Source organism: Phalacrocorax carbo, chromosome 26 (genome assembly GCF_963921805.1).
Source record: "Phalacrocorax carbo chromosome 26, bPhaCar2.1, whole genome shotgun sequence".
NCBI lineage: Eukaryota > Metazoa > Chordata > Aves > Suliformes > Phalacrocoracidae > Phalacrocorax > Phalacrocorax carbo.
Genome location: NC_087538.1, coordinates 268558 through 274810, shown reverse-complemented (window position 1 = coordinate 274810; position 6253 = coordinate 268558). Strand labels below are relative to the sequence as shown.

Below are 6253 nucleotides of genomic sequence, written 5' to 3'. Positions count from 1 at the left end.
GATCCCCTGCAGGCCCCTCCAGACAGTCCCCTGCTCAGCGTCCTGCAGTTCCCAATGCTGAGTCCCTTGCCCAGCTCCCCAGAAGCACCCCCAGTGTCACCAGCCCCACATGGCCCAACTGGCGGAGACGGCGCTGCGGAGGCAGCCTCGGATGGGTCCGACCCACCTGCTGCTGCCGCCGGGCGTTGTGTCCTGCCAAGAGGGGCCCCGATGGGGAGAAGCGGGCGGCAAGCAGGCCAAGGGAAAGCTGGACGGCGACAGGGCAGTGCAGGTGGCAGCGGGCTGCGGGTGGGAAGCAGCAAGCGCAGAGCATCCAATACCACCAACGTGCCTGCCAAGCGACGTAGGACCCGAGAGGAAGCCAGAAGGCAAAGGCTCTTCATGGGGCGGAGAAGAAAGGTTTAATGCAGCGGCCCACCCAGACACCACAGCACGGAGGCTTTGAACTGCTGCTCTGGGACTCCCACCCCACGCCCCACCCCAGCCTTGTGACCCTCAACTGCTCCAGTCCCACAGACCCGTGCTGGAAGCTACGGCCCCCCGCTGCCCGGGGGCTGCGATACGTTCCAGGGAACACACAGCATTGCCAGGTGCCAGCACAGCCGGTGTCAGGGCCCAGCCGGGCCCCGCAGCTCCCGGCAGCACTGGGCCGCACGCCCCTGCAGCACCCCAGGGAGGCCCCAGGAGGCCCCGGCCCGGGAGGAAGCCGCGGAGCAGTGGGCGCAGGGGCAAGGCGGGGCAGACACGCTCACCCCTCCAGTGAGACACGGGAGTCCCCTCTGCCCGCCCTGATGGTGCCAGTCCTAGGCCCACTGGGTGCCACCTCTGATCCCACCGCCTTGACCCTGCGCCGCTGCCGGCATCCCCACCGCAGCCTGGAACCAGAGTCCCCAGGAGCAGCATCCCCACCCGGCGCTGAGGATGCTCCGCATCGTCCTGAGGGTGCCCTTGCTCAACTCCAGCCACAGTTTCCACCTGCTGGGGCACACAGTGAAGGTGGTGGGGCTGATGCCCCAACCACCCAACCCGGAACCCAATTCCTTGATGGCAGCCCCGAGACCCAGCGCAGCACTGGATGCCTCAAGCCCCCGCTGACGGCAAGAAGGACACGGCACCGGCGGCACCATCGAGCAGCAAGGCACGCACCAGGTCTGCCGCCAAACCTCAGCAGCCGAGCGGGCTGTGCTTGTCGCCCACGGAGGCCAAACCCCACGGGAGGGGCTGCCGCAGCAGCTGCACATGCCGCCACAACCTCCCAACGACTCCCCACTGTCCTTCGGGCCCTGGGGGGGCTCACGGCTGCGCCCACCCCGCTGGAGGAGCAGGAGCAGTCGGTGCCCATCACACCCGAGCAGCGGCCCCAGCGGGAGCGTGTGAAGACGCTGGCCCAGGAGGAGCAGGAGCGGGCGGCCCTGCAGGTGTCACCGGGCAGCTGCACGTTTGTGTGCAGAGGGAGGCCAGCATGGACATAGCCAACGACTACGGCTACCCATAACCCACCGGCCCAGAACCGTCCCCCCCTCTTCGGAGCTGCCTTTTCCTCTCTAGCATTTGACTGCCGACAGAGCAGTGCCGCGGTGACGGCCTCGGTCAACACCTTCCTTCCGGCTGCCCTGCGAGGTCCTTGCACCTCTCGTGGTCAAGACAGTGTGATCCTGCTCTACCTCATTTGGCTGCAAGAAGAGTAAAGGAAGAAGCAGCTCCCAGAAGCTTCAGCAAACAGTTTGGCAAGGTCTTCTAGCCTGCTTCCACAGTCACAAGACCCCGTGCTGTTAGTATAATGTCTCGTTGCCTTCTCTAGAAAGGCACTGAAGCAGAATGGCCTCCCTGTCACTGCTCGCTACCAGCAGCAACAGAGGCCTCAGAAAGGCCAGGATTTCGAGTCTTTCACCAGCAGGCCAGGAGTAGTGCGTACTACGGGATGTGGCCACTTGTAGCCACTTGCAGTCCAGACACTCAAGGTGGTTTTAGCTTCAACTGCGGTGGTTGTAGGCACTGAAGCTTAAACCCAAAAGGAAAGAGAAAAAGAACAGCTCTCCAGGCACACGCTGTTCAGAAGTTAAAGCAGAAGAAAGGCCAGCGTGGCACACGCTCAAGGACAGGGCTGCCTATAGCCCTTTGGCAGGGAAGCTTCTCCCCAGCCAAGCGCATTTCTCCTCCTCTCCTACAGTTCTCCTCCCTCTCTGTCCCCGTACCTTCAGCTGCAAGGTCTGACTGTGATTCAGCACTGCCCGGAAAGTGAACTGTCCCACGAGCCTTCCCTGCTCCTCACGTTCCTACTTCAGGCCCAAGAGAAACACGGGGGTGGAGAAACCAGAGCGCCTCACACACTGTGGGAAGACTGAACTTCAGTCGGTGAAGCACGGGTTTATTTCAGCTACGCAGTCAAAGGAAGACGAGCGCAAGGAGCAGACAAGAAGCTGCACCTAGGTAGCACGCCACGCTTGCCTACTCAGCGAGTCTAGGCTGCCACCCAGAGAAGGAGCAGATGTTCCCAGGGGGAGGGGGGTAACCTGAGGGTCACAAATGCCCACGGGGATTGAAAGCCAGAAGGGCTAGGACAGTGCGCTGTGCCACCTCCTCTTCCCTGTAGCTCCCCGAGTTCCATCATGCCCCAGAACCTTCCTTTCGAACAGTATATTGGACAGAAGCGCAATACAGCTCCAAGGAGCTTGCTGCTTCTGCGAGCCAGGAGGAGGCCAGAGGCTGCTGGACTCTTTGACCCATACTCACCCCCGGCTTAGAAACGCTGTGCAACCCCCAGCCCCCCACTCTGGAGAAACCACTCACGTAGACAGCCATGTCCTTTGGAGCTCTGCAGATACTGTCTCCAGGGAACGTTGTCCTGAAACGTGGTCCATGGTGACTGCTCTGGGAAGGATTGGCACAGACAGCTTGATGAAGGCTTGTCCCTGACTTCCCAGCAAGGGCCAGCACTTTCCCACATGGTTTTCAGGCTGGAAGGAGGAGAAGAAACTACGTTCACATGGAGAAGGGTGCCCTGGCTCTCATTCCTGCTATGACCATCACAGGATTAAGAACTGATTTGGCCAAGCAGCTCGGCTCTGAACCGCAGACAGTGCCTTCGGTCGGACCCTGCGGGTACCAAACAGAGAAGCAGCCGTGAGAATTCACGGGTCACAAGAGCACGTCAGTGGAGAAGCACTTGCATGGCAGCGAGCTGGGTGCGCTGCCTGAAGAAGCTCTCTGGCCTCTCTCGGTGTGCAGCAACTCGCCAAGAACAAGCAAGGGATGGTGCGGCTGAAAGGCACCGGCCCAGGGCAGGTGGCAACTAGGGTCCCACCTGGACAAGCCTTTCCTGTAAGGAGAAGCCATTGCTCCCCCCATCCAGTCCCACCTCCTCCCACTGGCACCTGCCAACTCTTCAACTTGTGCAGGCGGCTCAGGGGCAGTGCCAGGACAGCCTGCAAACGCAGCGTGAGGCCCTCCAGCAGGGCAGGCTCTCAGCACCCGCTTGTGCTCACTAAGAGCCCCCGTGAGCTCACGCCCGAGACCTCTGCAGGCACCTTTCCCACTCTGCTTCCATGCCATGCTGACAGTTTGCACGATGACTGGGAAGACACAGCATGCAGGACCAAGCGACCCTGTTAGAAGCTTGCACAGAGGACCTGGGGCACTCCGGGGGAGAAAATACTCATTTAAATTAAAAGAGCTGGGTGTTGGCTTTGCAGCGCCTCTCTCTGCCTGCGGGCATTTGCTCAGTGGGAGGGAGGGTGGGGGGTTAACGCATCCCCTGCCCACCCCGCGGGTGGCTGAGCTGGGCTGGGGATGGCTTATGTCCACAAACAGGTATTTTTACATTTAAGATAATATGATTCTATTTTTATAAATAATAGATTTATTTTTTTACAAATAAATATTTTGAAATTATAATATTTGTATTATGTATATGTCTATGTATAATATCATATACACATACACACATACATAGATATGTAGCTACGCATCCCACCACAAATCCACAGAGGGAAAGGGGAGGGGGTGTCAGGAGGGACTGGGATGCGGGAGAGGGGTGACATGACCCAGGGGCCCAGGACTCACCGCAGTTCCTGCTCTCTGCACTGCCAGGCACATGGCACAGCTCAGGCACTTCTGTCTCTGTCTGTCTGTCCCTGCCTCCCTCCCTGTGCTGCAGCCCCGCTCACCCGACTGCCTTCCACCTCAGGGCACCCACGGGTGCCTCACAGCTCGCACCCCACGAGGCCGCCCCGAGGCACAGCTCAGGGGGGCCGGAGCGGGGCCCAGGCCCAGCTGGCTGCTGCCAGGACAGGCCCGGGGGCGGCCTGGGGCTGCGGGACAGGCCTCGGGGCAGGGGCTGGGGCCGGGGCAACATGGCCGCCCGGCAGCCCCTGCCCCAGGGCTCCAGCTCCCAGCATGCCCCGGGGCGCGCCTTCCCGCCGCCCGACCCTGCGCGGGCACCGCGCCCCCAGCCCGAGCCAGCCGCCCCCCGCAGGCCCCACGGCCGCCCCCCCGGGGCTGCGGGACCCGCCGCCACAGAGACCGAGAAGGCACCGGGAGCGCGCAGGGACAGAGACGTGGCACAGGGAGCGGGGCAGGGGGACAGCGGGGAGAGGGGCAGAGGGAAAAGGCAGCGGGGAGAGAGAAAGGGGGAGGCCGGGACGCAGAGCGGGACACAGGGCGAGGGGAGGGCGGGAAACGACCCCGAGAGACTGAGACAGAGGGGCTGTGGGTCAGGGCAAGGAGGCGCAGAAGGGCACAACAGCCGCGGCCTCCAGGGTGGAGACGCAGGAGGAGCAGAAGGGGCCGGGGAGCAGGACGGAGGCCCCGAGAGCAGCAGGGCCGGCCGAGCGGGGGATACAGGCGGGAGAGAGGGGACAGGCGGCAGCACAGAGGGGAAACAGGCGGCCAGGACACGGCGACAGAGAAAGGAGAAGGCCAGGGAGCGGGAGAGAGGTGTATGGAAAGGAGACCATAGCAACAGGCTGTAGGACAGACAGGGAGGAGTTAGAAAATACAGGCACGGAGTCAGACAGGGAAAGAGAGAAAGAAAAAACCAGTGATGGGAGATGGGAAGAGAGTAAAAGTAGCAGTTCTGAGCAACTGCCCCATTTCCTGATCACTGCCCAGGAACTGCTTGCACCGTATCCGATGGTCGCTCATGGGCCCTTCCCTGAGCCCGTCTGACCGTACGCCAGCAGCGTGGCGTTATAACCGTGCCAGGCGCTCTCCAGCACTCCCTGACCACGACCACCAAAGACCTCTCTCTAACAAACCACCAAGTGCCCCCTCTTCATAAGCGAGCCACCAAACGCACACACAAGCACTGCTCTCTGCCAGGAGAGCCCTCGCTAGCAGTTTAAATTAGCAATCAAGACTGGCAAGCACGCTTGACAGCAACACTCAGTTCCAGGATGACAAGACGTGTAGATAAAATCTAGCCACTGCTTCACACCAGGAAAGTGATAAATGTCGGTCTTTTGCGTTACGCTGACATGAATGTTAGTAACGGGAGATAAAGGAACTGACCGGCCTCCAGCTGCGTATCAGTGACAGCTGCTTCCAGCTGGTTCTTTGACTCAAGGCTTACCTGGCCCACGGAACTGCTGGATCCTGCGGAGATGAGCATGCCGTTCTCGTCCTTTAGGAAGCTCCTCTGAGACCAATAGGCTGGATCAGAAGCAAAGGCTTTGCTGTGCCCTGGATTCCTAGGGTCACACACGCCTGTGCTGTCGCTGTTCACAGAAGTCACACACCTGCTTCCCGCATCCTTCTCTCCCTGCCTATTAACATTACAACTGCAGCGTCAAACTACCAGCAATCAGGCTTTCACTAATAACTCATGGTTTCGTCTGGGTTTAAACCAAGTTCATCCGCAAGGCACAGCTTCATCTCCTAAGCACACTAGAGAAGATGCTGAGGTGGGACAGCTTGTAGCTGTGGCTCATCTAGCCTAACCCACAGCCCAGGAGTTAATGACGTATGCCGCACTTTAGCTTTCGTCGTGCAGAACAATCCCTAGAGTCACACTGATGCAGCCTGCTTGATTTCTGGGTGCAACAAGCCCTCAAATACCAGATGTGTGGTTTCCTAAGCACAACTCTGCTGGATCGGTCAGCTCCAAAACTTAAAAAGCTCAACTCACCCCAAAAATGTTAACTTGCGCCCCTCTCCTGGTTTGGAATATCCACACAGCGAAGCACCACGGAAGCCTTGTTCACCAGGCGGTTGCCGGACAAACCCCGTTGTGACACAGAGCAGCAAGTCAACAGGA

General features: G+C 60.1%; 1 long non-coding RNA gene across 1 annotated transcript; it reads right to left on the bottom strand.

Moving 5' to 3' along the window:
- Window positions 1-2281: 2281 nt before the first annotated feature.
- LOC135317588 (uncharacterized) lies at window positions 2282-5899 on the bottom strand. The gene is made up of 3 exons (XR_010376384.1): window positions 5570-5899; window positions 2791-2957; window positions 2282-2330 (listed from the first exon to the last, which is right to left on the bottom strand). It is a non-coding gene; the product is annotated as an uncharacterized LOC135317588 (long non-coding RNA).
- Between the last annotated feature and the right edge of the window lie 354 nt (window positions 5900-6253).